The sequence below is a fragment of the Struthio camelus genome, chromosome 4 (assembly GCF_040807025.1).
Source record: "Struthio camelus isolate bStrCam1 chromosome 4, bStrCam1.hap1, whole genome shotgun sequence".
Lineage (NCBI taxonomy): Eukaryota > Metazoa > Chordata > Aves > Struthioniformes > Struthionidae > Struthio > Struthio camelus.
The window spans coordinates 65,153,989-65,178,484 of NC_090945.1; the positions used below are offsets into that span (position 1 = coordinate 65,153,989).

The window sequence follows — 24,496 nt, forward strand, 5'->3', positions numbered from 1 at the left end:
CATGTGTACTGTGAGGAAAGAAAAAACACTTCAGTGGATTTCACAGAAAAGAAAAGGAAATAAAAAAACACACTTTCTAGAAGGAAAGAGTGCTTAGAGTTATAGACCATATAAACAATATTGAAAAGGGAGAACTTTCTTGAATTTAATATCTCTTAGGAGTAGTTTTACTAGCGCTGCTCAGAGATATATTTTAGGTCCACAGGCTTTCCTTAAAGGTGAATTCTTTGACATTTAAACCTTAAGGACTCAAGTTCTTCCTTTTGAATTGGATCTTCAAAGAATGCACAGCTCTTCAGAAAAATACTCTTTTTTGGTTAAATTTTGTATTTTTGAAAATATTAAAATATTTAGTGCGGGAATAGGAAATGTGTATTATGGATCCCTTATTTAAAGATATTTTCATATTTGTATTGAAAGTCTGTCTCCAGGGAAGTCTGAATTTTGCTATCGTCTCCACATGGGCTAGGATTTCATCTGTGTGTTTTTATATTGCTGTGAAATCACTCTAAACACCTAACCAAAGCCATTTTGTAAGGGGTTTCTAACGGTCCACAGTCTTGCATGCTTGACAACCATGCAAGAAGATAAGTTGCTACTCTGAAGTGCTTGTGGTTTAATTAGGTAAGGAAAAGGAAATAGAATTCTTTTCCCATTTTTTCCTATTTTTGTAGTATTTGACTCTCACTTGTTTGCTTTCACGTAGCTTAGTAGATATTAATTCATTTTTTTCTTCAAGTGATAACTTCATCTCATTGCACAGTTTCATGAGTCTTAACATCAGTGTTTTCCATTAAAGTAACTTTATCTTCAGCTGATTATCATTCTCTATGCATTATCATCTTCCCAACTTATGCTCCTTACCACAGCATGCTTCAATTTAAAGTTGTTCTCATTATATCTATCAGTATGCCATGTTAGGAACTTTTCTGTCAAGCCATCTGACTAGGATTTCTAATTGATAGACCAAAAAGAAATGCCATTTTTAAACCATTTGACACAGAAATTAAGATTTTTCTCACCTGTGCATCATCTGGGTGGAGTACAAACGCATTAAGTGAGAAATAGGATGATACGAAAAAAGACCAGCCTAAATTTCCCTACTATTTTAATCTCTCTGAATTCTCTTAATACTTTTTGGCACAGTATCCACCCTTGTGCCAAGAAACTACTTGAATTATTGCAACAGAGAACTCCTAGTACATTTAAGCAACAACTTAGACAGAAAGAATGCAGAGGTCCCAGTTCATTTATAGCGCTTTTTGTTGGGGTAGGTGACTGCATTTGCTGAGTTTATCAGTTCTAATTCCATGTATAGCTTTTTTAATTCTTAATAAACACTCGGAAGTTAAGGTTACTAGAAGAAAAAAGAGTGTTTTTATTACATAAACACACCTCTGATTTGAAAAATGTTTGGGTGTTTGAAACTCTGTTTCACTGGTTTCACTGAGTGCACGCAAAGGTTTAAGGTAGCCACATTTCTGTACCTGAAGCATGAATCCAGCATGAATACTGCAAAACATGTTCTGGAAAGACATTTTTTATGACCAGTAAAAATATGGTAAGTGGCTGAGATCCTGGCCAGGGAAACACTTACAAAGATATGCTAAGGAAATGTTCAGTTGTATGGCTTTAATTCCACAATGTGTGCAATCATAGCTAAAGACCATCTGCTGTAGCAGATAACAATGTACTGATGCAGTCAAATCTCATGAGCAAAATGGGATTGCTAACCTCTATCACACTAGAGGAAAGCAGATGTAGTGAATCTATCTGTGGCATTTACAACCACCCACCTACTGTAAAAAATAAAAGGAACTAATTTCTTTAGAAGCCACAAAGGGTGAATCCTCCTATGTCAAATCACCAGGAGATTCCATGGTCAGGATGTCATCTAGTTGGCACAGTCTTTTCATTCAAGCCTGTCATAAACAAGCTACGTAGACACCATGCTTACTAATGCTTACTAGAAAAAATCTTCCTGAACCTCTCGTCTGCTCTCCTCTTCGCAGTTGCACGTACATTGTACAATTGTTTATATAGTGTTCATTAATCTATTAAAGTTATTTGTAAACTGTAATTCCAAGCTTCATTAATACTATCAGGAAATCCTTATTTACAGAAAGGATGGCTTCTACCCGCCCTGGAAAAGTAAATATCTGTTTCCTTTGTTCTGTGATAAACATCTGGACTAGGTTTCGGCCATAGCAGTACTACCAGTAATTCTTCATCATTTAAACCCCTTATAGAGAGTGATTTGTGAAGTTTATCTTTTCCATTTTCCTAATGCAGTGGTATTGTTGGACTTCAGCAGTCATGCTGCTGGAATGCAGTGGATTGGAATGCAGTGGATCCTTCCAAGTTCTTTAAATTGTAGACAATGTTAGCCTTCTGTCATAGTGGAAAATAACTGTATGTCAAAAAAATTAAGACTGGGAAACTTTCAATTTTCACTCTAATAATTGTGAAAATTTCACATATCCAAACATACATTGCTGGTGAAGTTTATTAATGATATTTTAAGAATCAATACTTTTTGAGAAGGAGAAAGATCAACTGAAGAATCAACTTTGTGAGAAAAACACTAATATTTTCTTTTCTTTTGGAAATTTCTCGTGATATTTTCCTTACTCCACTGGCTTTATTTTGGAATTAAATTCTATGGTTCTAAAAGGTTAGTTACTTGACAGCTAATGGAATACATATAATACTGAAAGGTTACAATAGACCTGATGTACAACAGACAATTTTGGATTTTACCACAGTTTTGAACACTCTTTTCCCATTACCTTTAGAAATGCTGAAAACTGTTGTAAGGGAAAGTTAGGAGACCAGATATTGAAGATCTTCACTAGCTTCTCTAGTTCTTTGTTTAGATTTTTAAGCTGGACTGTGGACAGTAATGATCTTCATTAATATTTTTTCAGAAAGCTGCCCTCACCAAAAGAAGCATATATAATCCATTTAGTTCCATCTGCTCTTTCTCTGTTTTCTGTCAGTTATGATCAGCTATTTGTGATGACTTGGACTATCTTAATGCTTCAAAAAATCATTTCTGAATAGCACCAGTCTTGTGAAGGATGCCAGTCTATTTATGAACTGCTGTGAAAATGTGATGTTTAGAGTTGTGCTATCTAATATTCTGAAATTCTCTTGGATCCAGGGGAAATCATAATGCATAATGCAGGTAAAGCACTAAGTCTCTCTCCTGAGAAAGTCTGACCAGTATGTGTGCACTGGAATTCCGTTTTCCAGAAAAGCTTTGGTAAACTAAAATTTCTGTCCATAAGAAGCCAAGTGTTCACATAAAACAGAACTATAGTGCTCTTACATACACTGTATTATTTTACAGAAATAGGTCTCCTCTTTTGCTCTTCTTTTGTATACTTCTATTAACATTGAAAAGACTTGGCTGATGGTCTTTTTTTATAGAAAAAAATCATGGTGATGAGGGGAGAGAAGGTTCCTGACAACTGCAAAAAGCTGGAATTGCCTGGAACAGGTAACCCAGAAAAGCTGTTGCATCTCCATTCTTGGTGATTTTCAAGCCTTGACTAAACAAAGCCTTTGTGGACCTGGTCTAGTGTGTGATAAGGACTTATCAAAATAATAGCCTGATTGGGATTCTGGACTAGATGACCTCCAGAGGTCCCTTCCAACCAGTAATTCTATGATTCTGTGATTTTGTGATTCATATCATACTAAAAAGTAGTCCAGAACATTGGCTCATTGTATCTGGCAATTAAGATTCTAAGGCTATGTAATCACTTTCAAGAACATTCAAAACTTCAGCACAGGATGTCTGTTGAATGCACTTCTTAATAACTTGTGGGAGCAAGACCTGTCTAGAGAGAAATAGGAGAAAAGGAAAAATATGAGGACTGGGACCTCTATGAGGTGGATTATAGGTCCAGTTCCCTATAACTTTCAAGAGAAAAAGCGTGTGAACTCCATTATCTTTTATGCCTTCCCCTCTGCTTTTTCATCTAGGGCTTCTTATCTCAAAACCAGTTCGCAGCTTCATTTCAAGGGCCCTATGCTCCTATCTCTGACCTTTAAACAGAAGGCTGAAATCTGAAGTCAAATGTATGAAACAGATATGTAGCTGATTTAGCTGGATTTCTATAAAATAAGATGCTTTTCAGTGTAGGATTTAGATGAAGAAAAAGAAATGGCTTTGCAGACCAGCTCAGAAAGAAAGTTTCTAAAAAAGAAATGAACAGCAATTGAAATAATAAAAAATCTGGTATCATTATTAGTGCAAAATGTTAGTAGAAGAGGAGAATGATATAATACAACATAGAAAACATAAGTAGAAAGGAGAGGAATTGCAGGAAGAAAGAAAGTTATATCCTAAGGAAGACAGCTTGGTGTAGTAGAATGTGTTTTGGGGAAGTTCAGAGAAAAGGTAAAGAACTGATATTCAAATAATGAATAAGATGATCTTAGTGACTGTGTGGACTAGAGTTGGCTTAGAGTGTCACAGAACATGTAAGATTTGAAAATAACTTACACATATGGGATAAATTAAGGAAGCAAACTGAAGGCAGCCCCAACCTTTGAGGTATTACACAAATTAAGGTGTTTATCAACTACATCGCAGCTGATAAACAAAGCAAGTGGAAGCTTTTGGAGAGAAAGAAATAGCTAGTTCACTTTTGACATAATAAAACTCAACCTTTGATAAGCTACAGCTGTCTGAAAAAAGCAGAAAAATCATTGTCCATTGTGCATGAAAATGAACATTTTTACGGTTTACCTTTTGAAGTTTCCATTTGAAGATCCAAGACAGAAAAAAATATTTTTACATTTAGATTTGGGTAAAAAAAGTCAGAAAATAGTTGTGTGAATCTAGATAGAGGAATACAGCAAATTTACTAAATATGATGAATCCCTAAATTCTGTGTCCTGCCAACAAGTGTGTAGTACCTCCAGGTATACAGATTAAATATAATCACTCAGTTGATTTTCTTCTTTACAGTAACTTCAAAAACACACAAAAAATTGAGGCTAAGGATAGCTTCTTCACATTATATATTCTGACTACATGAATATATACAGTCTTTTAATCTGATTTAGTAGACAGCTAAAAGGGCACTATGTAATGTCATTGTGCAATTCTAACAGGAGTTTAACAGAATAAATCTAGATCAGACAACCTAGGCCATCGCAGCTCTATACATGAGAGAGGGCAAACCCCACTTTACTGTTTTTGTTCAACAGATCATCTTTATGTACTTAATTTCCCTATTTGCAAAACAGCGAGAGCATTTCTTATCCCTATCTTATGTTTGTGAATAATTTGCAATGTTGGGACAGGAAAGTTACACACTTTTAAGATGGAACTTGATAAGCTCATAGAAGGTATTACCCTATAATGTTATTTACGATTGCAAGGGAACGAGGCTTGATGACCTATGGAGTCCCCAGTGGTCTTATGCTGCTAACACCTTCAGGAAACCTATGTAGTTTTGATATAAACTGCAAAACCTACAAAGACTTATATAAACTTTGAATATAAAGACAGTGAAGGAGATGCAACACATCTACCAGCACTATTTCTGTTGTGGACTGTCTTGGTTATTGGTCTTGTTGAGTTCTGAGAGGTTCCTTCATTTACATTCCAAATAAGGCTGTCATTGTAGCAGCCTGGCCAGATGGGGATAGACAATAGTGCTATACATGTAGTAGGAAGGACTTTGGAGGATCAATAAGGTTTTACAACTGGCATGGTGAGTACAAAGTGGTCAGAAGACAAGAAAGAATTTGGTCCCACTTCAACAGTCAAGGAAGTAACTTTTATTTTGTGGTATTCTGGAGTGAACGTATTTTGAATATTGCATTTGATATTAGACACTACGTTCCAAAAAAAGATATTAACAAACTGAGTGGAATTCAGAGGATAGCAACAAAATGATCAAGGAGATGGAGAGATTGATTTCTGAGGAAAGATAAAAGAGGAAAGTAGGTATAACTTGATGCAGTAATGATAAAAGGCAGGGAAAGTTAACAGGCTACAAATATCTAAGGCATGTAAATATTAAGACAGGGAGAAATAATTTAGCATAAGATAAATGATGTAGCTACAATATTGGCATGAAATTAAGGAAAAGAAGATGTAAACTGAATACCAAAGCAAACCTTGCAGATTAGATTTGTTGACGAGCAGATTGGATTGGAATTAGAATGCAATTTAGGTCCATCTTTGATCAGTCATACTAAAACTATCCTAGAGCTACAGGAAGACACAGAGTCAGGAATGAACATTCTTCTTTCTTATAACCAAAAAAGATGCTTTTTCATAGTTTGTTCCTTTGTTTTTCTTGGCAGAATTGGAAGTCCTAGTGATGAGAAATATAATCCTGGGAAAAATTCCACAGAACCTTTTCCTTTTGAAATCTTTAATTTACCAACTTTAAACATTAATTTCTTGCAATTTCCTAAGTGCTTCCTAATTTCTATTAGTTAACAAGTCAGAATATCTACTGGATGGTGAAATGATTTTCATTTATATCAAATTTCCACAAACACTTATGACATCACTTAAGTGCTGCCGTTGTTAGATCTAAACTTTACATTTGGTTAGTAACTTAAGTTGGGTAAACATTCTCTTCACATCAAGAGTCAGAAAAATGGACTTTATTTCATGCAGTATCTTAGCAGTTATAACATTACCAAGAATGTGGAAGACTTGGCATTAATTCTTATTTCTGCCTGAAACAAGAGCCTCTCAGAGGAGTGTTTGAACTACAAGTTTGTTCTGGATTGGATGAGGCTGATGAGGATCTAAGGTGTTGTTAATGTTTTTGAGGGCTACAGAAAAAGCAAAGGTAAACAGGGATGAAAAAAAGCTGTTCCTCAAGAGAATAGAAAATCAGAATTGGCATATTTGCTAGTGAAAGCTTTTTCTTTTTTAACCCGTTAAAATAACTGCAGTATGGTTCCCTCTCCTTGCTTCAATGAGGGCTCCAACAAAGTTGAAGAATTGTACTTGCGTCAGTTTTTTATATCAATAAATCTATACTGTTAACATGAAAAACTGTACACAGGTGAGTGAACTTTGTCTTTCCAGGTGGGACCCTAAACCCTCTACTCCCCACTGCAGAATTTTTTAGTTTAGTGGTTTACATTCCTCTTTTGGAGGTATGACACTGATCTTCCTAGGCAGGAATGGAAATTGAACTCTACCACTCCTAGGCAGCTGAGATGCACTAGACTTTCTACTGTGGAATAAGAAATGGAAAACAAGCAGGAGAAAGTGATGGGGAAGGGTAAGAGCACTTTGCAGATGGACATCTCTTCCATTGTTTCAAGTATTTTCTATAGCATAATAGAACTACTTTCTTACTGAGTGTCCTGGCCTTTGTGGATTTAACTCTCAGATATTTTAATCCTTGCAGATAGTGACACTACTTACCTAATTTAAAGCATTGACTTCTGTTTTATGAGAAAGCCATTAAAATTTAGATTTCACACATATAGTAATACCTGAATCCTTCTGTGAAGTTAGCCCCAAAGCATTGACCTTACTTATGAAACATTAAATAATGACTTCAGAGCTTTCAGTTGTTCTGACATCAACCAACGTTTGCCTCCAACTGCAAGACAAAGACGGCTGTTTTCACTATATATGAAATGGCCACAATAAACATGCCTCTTACAGGGTGTCTTGAGGAAAGATACAGAAGACAATGGTAAAGGGTAATGAGAAGAGCTTTAAAACATGTAGAGACAGAATAGAAGCTAGATGAATCTATTATTTGTACCTGAAAGTGCAGTTTAAGAGTGTCAGGGACCTGAGGGCACTTACAGGTCTTACTGACCCTGCCCAGACTCCCCTGCCCGGGCCCAGGACTCCATGTCAGCCCAGCCTGGTGCCATCAGTCCTTGCTCCACAAGACTGCAGCTGTGTGCGGCTCCAGTCCCACCATGGCCCTGCCCCGGCCTGGCCTCAGCCCCACTGATCCCGACCCCAACTTACAGGCGACCACCCAGCCTGGCCTCAGCCCAACGTAATCCCTGCGGAAGTGCTTGATGCCTGGGCTGCCCCCGGCCACCCTGCTCCCTCGCAGCGAGGTCCTGCCCTGCTGGACAAATTACCTTGCTTGTCTCCTGGCTCCTTGTCCCTTAGAGAGCAGCCAGCCCTCCCTGCTCCTTGACAGGGAGTATATTCAAATAACAACGTATATCTATGTGACAAAGGGTTCTTGTAAATCATCAGTCATTTGCCTCAGGGAAAAGCAAAATTCTCTCAGTTGTTTGTTTAACTCAGCCTTACAGACAGCTTCATAATTTTATTTAGATCAGTGACACATTACATGCTATTTTTCTCATGCAAGCTCAAGTTTTGTGTGCTTTCTTAAAGCAGCATGGTATTTACTGTTAAATTTTTCTGTAATCTTGTAAGTATGATTTGGAAATGGCATCATGTAAACAAAAATAAAGACGTTTTCATTCGGGTACATAAGATAAGACTATCATGAGAAAATAGCAGAATTACTTAGCAATAAGATGACGTTAGCATTGCATTTGTAGTTTGCAATGCCATTGTACAGACTGCTCATCAAAAATGGTTGTCGTTACATTGATAATTCAAAGAAGTTTTGAAATTGCTGTTAAATGTACAGAAGCCTATCGAGTTCTAACCCTTGAATTTAAAATAGCCAGGATTATTAAAAACAAGTAAATTATAGTTTAGCATTTTATTAGCTCCATTTTTCTCTAGCTTTTGAGATCTCTTCTACTTATTGCATCAAATCAGTGTCCTTTGAAAGTGTCCTGATTATGTTGCCCTTGCAATTCCAGAAGTCATATTTTAAAAAGGTCAAAATGTTTATCTTTATGACAGAAAAAGTCATAGGTACTTATTGGTCTTGAAGTTGTTTCCTGTTCTGTTCCTTGATGCAATTTCAGTGCTTCAGCTTTCTTATTCTCTTTGTCCCTTGAGCCTAAGGTATGTACTTTTGATATAGATAATTCAAGACAAATAAAAATCAAACAAAATAGAAATGATCCATTTGATCCTCTGAATCTATAGCTAAATTAATCTCTTTTCCTCACCTGTATTATTTTTTCTAAATTACAATACTGCCTTTGAATTACTGAAGGAAGTATTTATCATTTTGATGCATAACTCACTGCTTTTCTGAAATTTTATTTTCAGTCTTCTGTTATTCTTCAAACAAGTCATTGGTTTTCCTTTTATAATTGTTTTAAGTTGTTCCCTGTCTCCTTCCCAAACCCTTCTTTTGATGGCTCAGGCAAAAGGAACAGTTGCTGGCCATATGAAGGTTTCAGGTAGATTCTGTGGTTAAAGGAAAAGAAAATTAGATTCATGAGAAACTTGTCTTGTTGAAAACTTTACATATGGGCATAATAGAACCAAATTTCCTCAGCACAAAGAAAACATCTATTTTATTAACAAAACAAAAAACAACAAAGCCTTGTAATGTGTTAACTTTGATAACTTTTGATAAGATTTTTGTGGGGTTTATCTATTTTCAAAAAATTTTAGTGAAGTTGCTGTAATCCTAAAAGAATTTGATAAAGTATTTGTAAAGTTATACTGTGTTATAATCTTACAATTTTAGAACTGGAGTAAATGTAAATAAATTGATATGTAGTAATGGAATGAGACTCCTGAAATTTATAGTAAAAATATGCATAGAGATGGAAATTAGAAGGTTAAAGTTATAAAGGTAATATTGAAGAAATTGTTTTTGGAGTTTTGCCACAAATAGTACCTTTATATCTGGCAATCACTTTGTTCTTTGAGGCTAGAATATCATATGTTTTAGTACAAAAAGAGTAACAACTTGCTAGGAAAATTTTACTTTTTAAAGATTTTTATTTTCATAATAAATAATACTAAATCTTTCTCTTGGTTTCTTCTTAAGTAAACCTACATATTTTCTATAATAATAATTTTATTCTGTATGATGAGAGATGGAGTAGTCTATTTTATAAAAAGAAAATTGACCCCTCTTAATTCTTTTTCTGTGTGTAAAGTCTCTCAGTCTCAAGTATAAATTTATTAACTGTGCTGGCTTGGTAGTATTATCCACATTTCTGAAACCAGTATTTACACCTGTGTTCTAAATACTGAGTGATGGAGGTGACAATTAGTCTTGGAAATATTTGACAGAGGAATGGACAGTCCCTGTACTGGAAAATCAAGGGCAGATTTTCTTCTGATTTTTATTCTTTTATTCTTTATTCTTTTCATCATACAGAGGTTTTTTCATTATGACTTTCTCTGTCCTATGATGAGTCAAAAGAATGGATAATTCAGAAGGGAATGAACTCTTCACTGACTGTAAATGAAAAAGTTTCAGTCAGCTGGGCATAAAAGAGGGTAATCTTTATTTTTAAAAAGGCAATTGTGTGGTATTTCTAAGTGACATTGCAATGCATTCTGCACATCTTTCACAAGAGGTGAACTCATGTTATGGCCGGCTAACAGTTTGCTGTTCAAATAAACACTGAAAATGATTTTTGCTACTTTTCTGTAAGCTTCAGCTGTCATGATCTCCATCAGCAGTCCTTCTTTTTGTGACAGTCCCAGAAGACAGCTGCAACATCTTTTTTGAAAAGGTCACAAATGTATGTATATATTCTAATTCTTCTACCTGTTATTTGGCCATCCTTTGAATAGAAGACAGTCTGATAATTCTAGCAATGAGAATTCCGGCACAAGTGAGAGGTAGGCTGTCTTGTGGATACTGGCAGTGCTTGAGTTTAAGCTAAGTCCCCTGCTGCTTAACTTTCTTGGAATTCTCAGTATTACCAAAATGTGGCTAGTAAATAAAGTATGCATTTGGGGCTTAACAAGTGATCTGATAAAAGTTGTGTTTGAATCTACCCAGTGCTATGTTGATACCTGAGCTAATTCCAAGAAATCTGATAGGTATACAAGCTATAGCTGAATGCTGCACAGAAGTATTAGTTCCGTCTCTGCTCTGTTAGAAAACGGTTCAGTTAGGCTGATTTTGATTCTCGGATCATCGTGTCTGGAAAGCTGTTTGGCTGCATTCCTAAGTTGTGGTAGTGTGAAGAAGCTTAAAGGCTGTGATTGTCAGAGCCTTGAGGACAACCATAGGCCTTAATGTTCCTGAAGAGCCTCACATGGGGCCTTCATCCACACCACCTGCCAGGGACTCTGGAGCCTCATATAAGCTTGGCTGGTCACTCAGTCCTTGCTTGAGCTTTGTCCTTGCCTCCTGGATGAACCTTGGACCTATGTTGTAGGTAGCTTGTCTCCTTGATGGACCTCTCATATGCATGGTATAGCTTGTCTCCAGCCCTCTCTTTGGCCCTGTCTCCTGTTAGTCCCAACTGGACTTCTTAGATGGACCCTGGGCCTTTTTTGTGCCTGGGCCTTGTTTGGGATTGTTGCTAGATCCTGCTATCAGTGTCCTGCTCTGCCCACCCCAGTGGGTGGGGACACTGCTCTGGCCAGTGCTGTGGCCTCTCTTGGCTCCTGGGTTGCTCTCCATTGTGGAGCAGCCGTGCTCTTGGTTCTCCTTGCTACAATGGTAACAGGAAAAGGCAAACAGGGAACAAAGAGGATACGAAGTTTAAAAAAAAAAAAAAAAAGTCAGCCAAGAGAATCCCAAAAACCTTGGGATATAGAGGACTGGTGCACCTCCTTGCCTAAGATATAACAAATCCGTTCACCAGTTAAGGGTCAAACTGGGTTGTAGTACCCTCTGCTTGTCCTTATGAAATCATTCCACTGTATACAGAAGTCAGAATTCACCAGATCACATCAAGTCAAGTTGTTAAGTCATTCAAGTTGGATGTGTGCTGTCATGATCGTTTCTGTGTTTTGCCCAATGACTCATGGTTACTCATAATTTCTACTGTCTCAGAACTTCCTAGTGCAGATGTAATTTTTTATGTAAATTTAAACATCCTTTAGGGAATTAGGATATATAAGTGGAATAACTCAAAATATGCCTGAGTAATTTGACTGTTAAAATACAGTTATTTGACTTCTTTTCTTTTTGACACAATTAATATTTATTTTTACAAAAGGAAAATAGTTTCCACTGAAGAGAGCTTTAAAGGTATCTTTCATCAAACACTTCATAAGGCTGATGGTTAAGCAACTCCTATTTTACCCATAAGTACCTTGGCTGGTGGTTAAGCTACTCCTATATTCCCCATAACTACCTTAACCATCAGCCTCTGGGGATTCAAAATAAGATTTAAAGGCGGGCTTCTGACCTAATTGCATTCTCTTTGACTACTGGCTGCCCTATTGGAGATGTGAATCTCTTCCTGTTTTTACTTAAAACTCCATCCTACAGCAGATGAAAATAATTAATATTACAAAATAGCAGTAGCCAAAAGTATTTTCAATCCTATCAAAAATAAAATATTCTTGACAAATGAGCATTTAAAAAAATTTTTTTTAAAAAGGTGTTTGCGAAGAATGTCTGACTAGGCCTAATAATTTAAACTACATATTTAAAAGTAAAGTCACTAAGGTGTCTCAGGGACTTAGAACACTTCTACATTTAGCAAATGTAGAAAAGAAAACTAAGCATTGATCTCTGTTTCAGCAGACGTTGGCAAGATCTCACCTATATATCTGGAATCACTAACTGTACTGGAATTTTACCAAAATTTCACGGTATCAATTGCTGTTTTAATTTGGCACAATTTATGAATTAATTCCCAGGCCTGAGCAGCTTCTAAATATTTTTCTGTTAAGGTCCTAAAGTTAATGCCTGGAATATATCTTTTATAACCAAGAAGTGCACTTTTCTGTCCATCATTTATAGCATTGCCAGAAGTGTTTGCTATTTCTGTAACACTGAAAGATATTCTATTAATATAAAGTAATAGTCTTCTAACACATTCTGAACCTGTTTCAGATAAACACACTGTGTATTTTTGAAATGCACTGTGTGTGTTAATTTTGATATCTGCTTATGACTTAAATTCCTGATAAAGAAGCCTTTTTTTTAACCACAGGCTAAAAATTCATCTTAACAAAATTTGAATGAATATGGTGCTCTGAGACATACTTCAGTCCAATTTGATCTTTATACTATGATATTATATTGCATTAGAACTTGACTTTACTGCTTGAGAGATACACATCTTTCTCTATAAGCTGTATCAAACTTTACACAGAGTAATATTATTGTGTGAAAGTCTTTATCGCTGAGCTTCAAGTTATTTGGTTATATTGTGCATGTATGGACAGAAAAAAATCTGGAACTGCCATGAAATAATATAGTCAATAATTATAAAACATTTTCTATTAGCTCTTAGTTAATTGTGCAAATTAGGGAGAAAAAATGCTACCAGAATAAGCTGACTAGTTGGTGAGCGGTAAGATATTAAAGCAGAGATAATGCTGATTCCTAGACTATAACAGCAGTATAAGGCCAAGGAAGACAAGTACTTAGCCTAATGCCTGTGCAGCCCTAATTTGACCCTCCTGTGTAAATGTATTAAGCTAAAATTTTTAGTTGATTGTTTCCTTGCTTTTTTCCTGAAAAATCTTTATAACTTAAAGACTATGGTTTTTTTTCTCCTTCAAGAAGCAATAGAATTATAATTATTTTGTTAATAACTATCTTAGCTATTTGTAAGTGTTAATAGTTTTTATAAAACAAAATCACTTCCAAAATTGTTTTACAGACTTGCCTCTGAGACCTGTTGCTGCCTCCCTAACAACAGCTCTAAAATTTTATAGGAGTCAGTTTAAACTTGAAAATATTATATCAAAATGCCTCTTTCCTAGAAAGTTGTAACGAACTAGAAAGGGAATTGTCTCAATTATCTGGTGTTTGCCTATGGGAAAACTCTAATTATTTTGCTTTATATCAATAGCAGTTGTACTGTAGCAATATTATCATGCCTCTAAAAGTGTCTAAACTTACAAAACTCTCTTATTATAAATAAAATAGAGTTTATATTAGAGATAAGCTTAACTTGCAGAACATGTAAATTAATAAGTAAACAGATTAAAGCAAATTAGATGTATCATTTTAATACTTGTATAAATAGCATTGGGGTACAATGCACTGCTTTACTCATAATTTTTTTTAAAAAGCAAGAAGTGAAAAGCCTCTGTGAACCATCTTTGGTAAAACAAACTCCTGGGACTCATTCAGTGGTGCTTCATTCATCAGCAACCTGAGATGCTCTTTAATTCTTTGAGAGTGGAGAATGGATCTGTCTTTCTGGGCACAGTGGTACTGCAAATATTTGAGCAATACAGCCTGTATCCTCTATTGTTAGGGATCTGACCACCATCCCAAATGAAAGCTGAATGTATACCTCAGCTTAGAACATCGTGTGAGTAAATAACATCACTCTGAAAGTATCATTAAATTTCTGTGGTCAACTTTCAAAGTTCATCAGCTTTGCGAAGACATCAGCCAGTCCTCTCAGCACTTCTGGATGGTGGCTGTTGGGTCTCAGAACAGATTTACATCATATTTATCATATTTACATGACTATCACAGTGTGATGATCCTCAACTGGCAAAACAACTTACAAGTCATTCTCTCCACAGTGCTTCCTGGATGTTGCTGATCAAGTCCTATACAAATACAAGGCCCAAGAAGCTAAAGTGAAATTTTGTCTTATCCAAGGAGTATGTCACTTCCAACATTTTTATCTTACTAGTTGAAGCTTCTTCTGATTTGGATCACATGGCAAAATGTGGAAGATTCAAATAAGGTGGCATTAATGATTTTTTTCTTTTCTTTTTTTTTTCCCCCCCTTTAGGGAGATATCTTGGCCATTTTCCAGGATGAGACTGAAGTCTATTCATGCTGAAGAGACAGACCTTTCTCTTGGTAGAGGGAAATGCTTGGATCTGTGTAACACTGAGAGCTGGTGGGTTTCTCTTTCTGACTACGTAGACCTTCCTGAAAGACGTTACACATTAGGAAGTGAAAGTCTAGAGCCTTCCCCCTCCACCCCCCAATCCCTTCTGTCAGTTTAAAGAACTACTTTTTTCTTGGTCATGTAAACATTTTATTTTACATATTCATGGGAGAATGAAGATGATTAAGATCTGTTGTTCCCTGTGCCATGGTGTCAGTTATCTCATTGTTTTGTATAGTATTAGCAGGTATTGGATGTCGCACCTTTAGCAGGTTTTTAAGAATCTTGAACAGACTTCTGATCATAGAATATGTTTTTCTTTGTGACCACAACATTGGGATAAAGGTCTTAGAGACAGTTTGCTTCAAAACAAACAGAACTGAAAGCCCTTCTGCCCCTCAGGACATACAAGTCCGATTTCTACTTACGGAATGATATATAACATAAGCCAACTAGTGAAAATCTAGTAAAGCCCACTGTTGGTTTGTTCCCACTGTGGAACATGCAAATGTTCCACAAAACATCTTATGCAAATGCCAAATCAAAGCCCAAAATAATGGTGTTCGATGGAAAACTAGGACTGATTATTTTTAACTATTTACCTGAAACTTTTTCTATTCTTGTAGATTTATCTATTATTATGCTTACATGGGCACTTAATCTCAAGAATTTTGATGGAATTCTAAGGAAATCTTACATTTTGTTCTGGTAGTTTTGCACAGCTATTCTCAGGGCCCTGAGTGCACCAACAGGCTCTGTAATACCTTCTTCCTCTCATAGGCACTTAGCTGCTTGTACTTAGTGCCAGCTCTGATACTGTGCAACTATGTAACCTTGGATCAGGCTGCTGAGAAAAGAGCTGTGTGGAAAAAGAGCTGTGAGAGGCTTTGTCAGCCCTTCCCCACTGGATCTGGGAAATGCATTTAAGCTCACGTCCTTGCCTTGGTCCTTGCCTGACCTATGCTGTAGGTATTCCTTTTCCTAGCCATGTACCTTCCTGACCTGCTGACCTGACTTCATGGCTTGATCTTGAACTTCATCACTATGGGCTTGTCTGATGATCCCGACTCTTGGCTGGACTAGTGTACTGTCTTGGAACCTGTTCTGCTCTTCTGGCTGGGGTATTGTGGGACTGTGCCGCTTGCTGGTGAGGGTGCCACCCCTGCCTACCTTGCTTTTACCCTCGGCTGCTGGCTCACGTTCTGTGGCGGTGCAGCCCACTCTTGCAGCTCCCTAACAACTGCTGCCATAAACTGATTTAGGTAAAAGGACAGTTATCTCCATTTTTTAACATATTTGAATTCTTGAATTCTTAGAAAATGAACATTCCCCTGAAAAAGCGCCCACTGAAACCAGCCCGTGTTCTTGATAGATCTCTGACTTGGTGTGATCATCTGATAAATGTGACTGCCAAAATCAAGTCCTACTTACCAGATAAACTCCCATGGCTTGCCTGAGGAACTAATTTTTGCTCTATCTTGGACACCTGGACTTGCTCTCTGCTACTTGGCAGCAGAATACCATCATCCAGACTGGCCTTATTTATTGCATATTCAGTGGATTGACTCATAGCTCAATCTGGCCATCCATCAGAGACTGCTACCAACACCTGTGCTACCCCTGCCAGGGCACATTCTCTGGGCATATACTTCTGCCTAAATGGGAGAAAAATGTTGAAAGCTTGCTTGTCTGGCCCGGGGAAGAATTTAGCCCTTTTCCATTTAATATGAAATCCCAACATTCTATGTTGACTTCAACATGACTTTTCAAAGGCATTCTGCTAAGGTTAAAAAATAGTCCCAGCTACCAATAACTAAACATCATCATATTTAAAAGTGCACAGTTTGGCAGTCAGGCTTTGTTTTTCTTCCTTGAGTTTCTCCTCCGTCAAGATCTGTGCTTTATCAGCAGACACAGATGGAAGGATTTGGAAAGATCTGAATTACACCTGTCAGTTTCAATTCATATCACAAAAGATTGCTTCTCACTTCAACTTTTACTTTTTAATTAATTTATTAGTTGCTGAATCTTCTTTCAATAAAGCAAAATATATTAAACTATTCAGGGAGCAAGGACTATGTTCATGGAAAGCTATCTTAAGAAAGCTCTGCTATAACCATTCTGAAGGCAGTTGGAAACTCTAACATTGCTTTGAAAAGCAGACAAAAAAAGAAGCCTTCTTCAAATTGTTGGGTGAGAGCTTTAAAATGAGTTTTGGTGGATTTTTAGAAGACAAATCTCTGTCTCTTTTTTTCTTTTTTTTTTTTTCTTTTTTCTTTTTTTCCCCTCCTTTTTTTTTTTTTTTTAATTTTTCTTTAGCAAAGTTATGCTGCACGGTTTAGGAAATTTTGAAACTCCTGGTCGTCATGTTTATTCACTCTAGGATTAATATTAATTTAGTTGACCAATGAAATTTGAGGGAACTATTTGGCATCTTCATCACCAATTGCAGTGGAGGTACAGTATGAGGTACAATTTTATTTGATTTATCCTAGCAGTATCAGGTTTAGAGTTCCCAAACCCTATGTGACAGTCTTTCAGTAATCTATGTTTGTTTGAGGTATCTGTAAAACTGAGAAAATTTCAGTTCATACAGTATTGTTGTTCTTAAAACAAGCAGATTTCTATCAAAAACACGATATTGTAAATGAAGTAAATCCACAGAAATGTCTAGGCTTGAAAAAAATTTTAAAAACTCTTCCTGGGGCTCTCCTGCCCCCACTGTGAGGTTAAATCTGCCAGCAACAGGTACAGTGTTGCCTTCCTAGAGGCTCCTGTCTAGCAGGGCAGGCTGCCAGGTGGATAGATATTGTGGGAAACCCCTGGTGAGCAAGTGCAGTATTTTATAATATCCTTCCAACTGGCAGCCTGCCCAGGATGGTATTTCTGTGCACTCTTCAAAACACTTTTAAAAAGTTTATTAAGATTGCAGGCAGCAACCATGGCAACTGGTAGGAACTGTATTTCTCAAGTGCATCAGAAAGGCATATATACAAATAAATAAGTGTGTACTGTGAGAAGATACGGGTCAATCTGATACTCTATTGTAATTTCAATATATATTGAATGAGTTGACACCTGGACTTTGAGCACTACAGCCTAATCCAAATGGGAAGGATTCTGGAAAAAAGCATGAACTTAATGGTTTTCACTTGTATGGCTGTATCAGGAGATACAGTTCCTTGTGCTGAAACTTTCCGTTATGTTCCTACTCATATATATAAACTGCAGCAGGACCTGCTAGTGCTTAAGGGCAAACCACATAATAAAGTGTTCTTTAATGGAGTACTATTAGTATACGAATGATTTTCTATTTACTAAAAAACTAACTAGGAGCTTTTAGATAAACTGTGCAGTGAGGTAGGTACTGACAGAGGTAAATGCATCTTATGCATAGCAAGACACAAAGAAAAATGCTTAGAAGGCATGTATGTGAGAAATCAACAGGATTTCTATTTATCTGTTTTAAAAATAAATAAATAAATAAAACCAAGAGGAAAGGAATGCAGACCATATGTATGAAAAGAACTAGAAAACACAAACAATTGGACATACAGTAGAGAGGAAAAAGTATTTTGTCAGGGTGCACCTGTAGCCTTAACTGCCCTGAGCAGGCTCACCTGGGGCCTCCCCACTATCCTCTGCCCGGAAACTGCAGTTACGCCCAAGCCTGGGTACCCAGCTTTTGTCTGAGCGATATCACAGGCGTGCTGGTGCTTGGCGCTGTCTCTGGCCCTGCGCCTGCATGGACTTTGGACCCACGTTACAGCCTTGTCTCCAGTCCTTTCTCTGTCCACATCCCCTGCTGCTGGACCCTGGGCCTGATTCATTGCTTGTCTTGCCTGGGGCTGGCGATGGACCCTGCTACCAGTGAGCACCCAGCTCTACTCACCCTGTTCAGACACTGTGGTGCTGCACTTGTTGGTGAGGGCACTGCCCATGCTGTGGTTACCTTTGGCTCCTGGCTCATCCCCCCCTTCTGGAGCAGCTCTGCTCCTGCTGCTCCCTGGCACACCTGCAAACCATACCAACAGTCGTGTTAGGAAAAACTGAACAGACAGGAAAAGCAAACCTGAAAAATGACTAAAAGGAAGGAGTTAAAGCTAAAATGAGAAAAGGAAACTATGGTCATCCCTAACCCTCAAAATATTAAAAAAAAAAAAAAAAAAAAGAGAGAGAGAGAGAGAGGGAGAGGGAGAGAAAAAGAGTAGAAAGGACATATATACTCAGGTTAGTTTTTATTGCTATTTTCTGTGACTTTTATTAAAAAGAAAATAACTTTAGCCAAAAGCAAACAACCAAAAACTAACTAAACCCAAGCAAGGAAATGAAAAGGAAAAATACTTTCGGCACATAAAAATAAAAGACAGCCCTCAATTAAATCATAGCTTTTAAATCAGTATTTTCTAGAACACTTTAACCATCACAATTTTAAAAGCTATTGAAATATTTCTTCTGTGAGTAGTCATTATTCTGACCAATGCACAGTGCAGTTTATTTACAAATCTTTTCTATATAAGCTAGAATAAAAGGAAATGAGTAAGTTAGAGACTATGTGATTGTGGCCCCATTCTAACGTGATCTAAATCTTGAAGAATTACGTTTTCATTTTTATATTTAACATAAAATTTGTAGCTGTTTATATTACTGCATGTATTGGGCCTGATTCTGCACTGGAACGGAGGTCTCAGGTACTTCCAAACTGAAATAACACCAGTGCTCCTGGTACACTGGCAAATAACTGCTCTTTGTATAAGCGGTGAAAAGTTTGTTCTAAGATTTTTGCCCTACCTCACCACATTTAGGAAACTTCCCTCTTATTTGCTTTACTCCTGGTCTAGAAAGGAGAGGAAATAGGCATGGAAATAAAAATTTAACCACATTCATATGTAATTAAACTGAAACTTTCTGGGGCTACCCAGCTCCTAGTGTGCCCTCACATTAAGCACAAAGCAGCCTTAATATTTCCCTCTGATTTATCCGTTGCCTTGTATATCCTTGGAAACAAGGGTACAGTGCTCTACACAATAGCCACACCCTCAGAGCCGGGGCGAGATCAAACCTGAATATTTCATCCTGGGTAGAAAGGCCAAAGCTGAATACTTACTCTTTGCTCTCAGAGAGCCACTTCTGCCAGTGCAGAATTCTCCTGGCCTGCTAATATTTTGCAGCCTGCAGTGAAAGGAAGGAGGTCTCCTTGTAATGAGAAACAGGCCCCTGGTGTTATATACTAGAAAAACAGAAATGCTTTAAATCCATTTTAAACATCTTGCTTCCAAGAAAACAGATGTTCCATTTCACCCTCTACTTTAAGTAGTCTTAGTGCTGGAAAAACTGTTGTAAGACACTTAGAAAATAACTGGCTACCCCATAACAGATGGCTCAGAACTGGAAAAAAAAAAGGCTTCTGAGACCTAAGTGCAAGTTCTGTTACCTGCATCCTCCAAATAATTAAAAAAAGGAAAAACAAAATATTTAGTTAACACTGAAGCTGTGACACAAGGTGACAAAAGTGAAAATCTATTCTTACAGCTCACATTCACAGATACAAATAAAGGATAAATCAATGTCAGTGGTCGTTCTGAATTTCTTACCTCTGGTTAAATTATGTCATAAGAAGTAGAGAGAAGCTGAGAAACGAAATCTTGCATGAAATGTTGTGTTTTTTTAAACCTGAGATAGTGTAGTCGTGAAGATTAAAATCACTCAAAAAAACCTATTTACCATTCACTATGTTGCATGTATTTCCCTTTAGAAATAAATATGATGGAAGTTCAATTTGATATTCTATTTTCATTATGTGGCTGCATTTGGAGTGTGTTGGGAATGCATTTGTGTTTTAATTAATAAAAGTCATTTAAAATACAGAATAAGTATTGATTAGTGCAGATGAACTAGTCGAAATTAGCTGTGTATAAAAGAAACCAGTAAGGTAATAAAAGAAAACAGAGTTTAACAAGTATCAAGTTAAACAACAGTAAGCAAATTACACAGGCAAGAGTTTCAGGCCTTTTCCTAGTATGTTTGCTAACTGAGAGTTTATAGGCCACATTCTGTCCTTAGGTATGTCTGTGCAACCCATTTACTTCTTTCCCATGGGAGTTTTAGTTCTGCCAGCATTTCTTATCATGATCTTACAGTTGTGTTGTGTTTGAAACAAACATCACTTTGGGCCTAACTAATCATTACTTTGATTTGTGTACTTATTTGTAAGCCAGTCCCTTACAGTTATTAGAATCAATGGGGAGAAGGGAAAGGGAGAAAACTCGTGTAAAAAGAGGCATAAATAAACGTTTTTGAAAACTCCGCTTTTATTTTCTTAGTAGATCCTAACAAGCCATTAAGAAAATAATTTTACATCTTCCTGTGTGTTTTTGAATATTAATCCAATTTTAACAGAAGTTTTGCTATCCTAAAGTAAGAACATAGAACTGCTGCTTGCAGCTGTATGACAAACTTGTCTGGACTTCTAAAATAGGAAAAATATATCCACCCAAGCAGTAGGAACATGCATAGAGAGAAGTAATTATTGCAAAACATATTTTTTGTAATCACAGAATCACAGAATCACAGAATCGTTTAGGTTGGAAGGGACCTCTGGAGATCATCTAGTCCAACCTCCCTGCTCAAGCAGGGTCACCTAGAGCATATTGCCCAGGATCACATCCAGACGGCTTTTGAATATCTCCAGCGGAGACTCCACCACCTCTCTGGGCAACCTGTTCCAATGCTCTGTCACCCTCACAGTGAAGAAGTTTTTTCTCAGGTTCAGATGGAACTTCCTGTGGTTCAGTTTGTGCCCATTGCCTCTTGTCCTGTTGCTGGGCACCACGGAGAAGAGGCTGGCCTCATCCTCTTGACACTCCCCCTTCAGATACTTGTACACGTTGATGAGATCCCCTCTCAATCTTCTCTTCTCCAGGCTGAACAGGCCCAGCTCTTGCAGTCTTTCTTCCTAGGAGAGGTGCTCCAGCCCTCTAATCCTCTTGGTAGCCCTCCGCTGGACTCTCTCCAGGAGTGCCATGTCTCTCTTGTACTGGGGAGCCCAGAACTGGACACAGTACTCCAATCATGCATGAAAATTGTGTTTGATGTCTGGATTTTTACAACAAAGTTACACTTATTACGCAAAGAAGAGATAGATGATGATTAATTAAAATTTATAAAAGAAAGAATTGAAATTACCAACCTAGAGTTTGAAGTAACACATTATATTAAATGATGTACAAAGACATTCAAAAATCCTGAAGACATGGGTATGATTTTAGCCTCACAGGATTCCTCAGTTGTTGACATATATTATGTATGTTGGACAGGTGTAAAGGCTGAGGCTGAGTTACTCATGCAAGGTCATAGAAGGAAAGTATGATTAAGCAAGAATAAGATCCAAGCTTTTTATCATGTAGGCAATGAGCAACCTTTCTGCTTGCCTAAAATTAAGAAAGCCTCATCTAGCAATTTGTTGCTACTTTGGACTTTACTTTTCATAAAGTTCTCCTGCTTATCTGATTGGGGCCTCCAATCAGAAGGGCAGTTTTTTTCTGTGAAAGGAAGAAAATTAGAGCAAGGGCATTGCATGGAATATATTCTTATCAGATTCTTACATTCATACCTCAAGGGTTTATGCAAGACAGCACACTATTTAGCACTGGCAGGAGTTTGCTCTGCATATCCCAATTCTGTTGAAGTGACCCAGATTTAGTGCTTTAGATTTCCTCTCAGAAACTCATGAAAATCAAGGACATCCCCACTTAAACACTTAGCCAGCATTGTATATTAGCTTCCAACCCTCCTGAATATATTTGTGATTATAGCCAAGCCAATATTCAATGCTAGGGTTCCAGCGCTAGGTATTATTAATATCATTGTTTTGATCAGAAATGTCATCCTGAGTAAAGTCTTCTATGACCGATAATAGTTATCTCATGTGTTTTTTATGTTTGAGATTCATACATGAAACAAATTCAAACAATACCAGAATATCTGCTCAGCAAGCAAGTTGTGTATGGCTTGTAAAAGAGTATCACGTCATTATAAATATCTAGAAGAGAAGTTGTCTTAAAAATTAAGCCAGCATTACTATAGCAGCTTGGTAATATTTTATATAATGTCAGATGGGTACATATATATGGGTCAGTTATTGTAACTCGTTCAAAGAGCAAAGATATTGCTAAGTGCATCCTCAGTACAAGAAACATTTCTGGTTCTTAGCAGGATTTTGCACAGCAAGCCACTGCAACAGCAGGGTTCCTTTTGCAGCTCCTGTGATCGTGCTGACTTGTTATCAGCCGGTATTTCCGAGTAAAGGACTTTATATAGTCTTCGGGGTTAGACATGACTGTCTTTAACTAACCCCATGCCTGCAGAAACAAGTTACTGCCAACGCACATCAGCCATGCACCTCTGATCATATGCTTGTTAATGATGAGGCTTTCTGTCCAGCTAGGTGCACGACAACATCCTCTTTGTCTCTCCATTTTCCCCACTCTCCACAGAGCAATTAACCTGAAATGTTTGGATCTACCTGGGAAACACTTATATTGGCAGAAGAGATAATTAACTTACTTAGCGGAAATAAAAACTGTATGTACCGAAGGAAGAAGCTTTGTACAAAGGGCTGGCTGCAGGACAAGGTGTTAGAAAACTGAAGTAAGAAAAACAAATGGCATGGAAGAGAAAGGAAGGTTAGGGAACTCAAGTATAAAAAAATGTAACTACTAAGAAGTCCTTAATTTTTACTCTTGTAGTCTGTGGAACAATAAGCTGAGAAAATTCAGTGAACCGTTTAAAACTGTGCTAGCAAAAAGTCATTGAAAATAGTGTAAGAAACATGTCTATCTGTCTAGAGGACAAGAAAAACTGAAGAAATAATAGATTGATGTGTGTGCCCTACTAGCACAGAAGCCAGACAAAATGGCATTGACTCCATACATTGTTAATACAGCTGCAAGAAGAACAGAGGTTCTGTCAGTAAAGTTGACACCAGACCATGAGCAGAGGGAAAACAAAAATTCTTCTCACCCATGCATATCCTTGGGACCATTCCAGCACTCTTAACTTCTCCCCCACCATCTAGTCTGAGGTTCCTAGGGACATAATTCTAAAATTGGATCTGCTTTCCAGAGAATCATTTTGTCCTTCTTCTCCTGAACTGCATACATTCCCAGACTGGAAAGTTCAAAAAAGACATGTTTGCAAATCAGTAAACCCATCTTACTGTGTTCAGAATCAAGATTTCGGAAATAAGAAATTCCTGGCTTTCTGATAGATGTTGTCACCCAGAAAAAGACTAACATTTAACTTTAAATTATGGCATTTTAAAATATAGTAAAAATACATTTAAAAACAGTTAGACTTATAGTAGTCTAGGCATATGGATTTGCAGAAGGGCAAAACAAAAATATATAATTTAAATTGCTTTTCTGTATCATTCTTAACATGTTTAATTATAGATTGTGACAAGTTGCATCAACATGAGTTTGGTAAGCTATACAACACAGGATGGAGTTGCTAATGAATAAAGTGCTTCACAATGAGTTTTCAGGAGGATTTTCATATAGGCATGTATTCAAAAGCGTATATACTATCTTTATACATCTAATCAGACAAATAAGTCCTTCTAGCAAGCCTTAGAACAGATTGC

The 24,496-nt window shown here is 37.1% G+C and overlaps 1 long non-coding RNA gene across 1 annotated transcript in view; it reads left to right on the plus strand.

Annotated features, from left to right (window-relative positions):
• LOC104143066 (uncharacterized) overlaps nucleotides 1–19,174 on the plus strand; it is a 98,962-nt gene extending 79,788 nt beyond the window's left edge. Inside the window, exons 5-6 of the long non-coding RNA XR_693840.2 lie at nucleotides 14,752–17,629; nucleotides 17,721–19,174. This is a non-coding gene — a long non-coding RNA (uncharacterized lncRNA). The remainder of the gene's footprint in view (nucleotides 1–14,751; nucleotides 17,630–17,720) is intronic.
• Nucleotides 19,175–24,496: the final 5,322 nt, after the last annotated feature.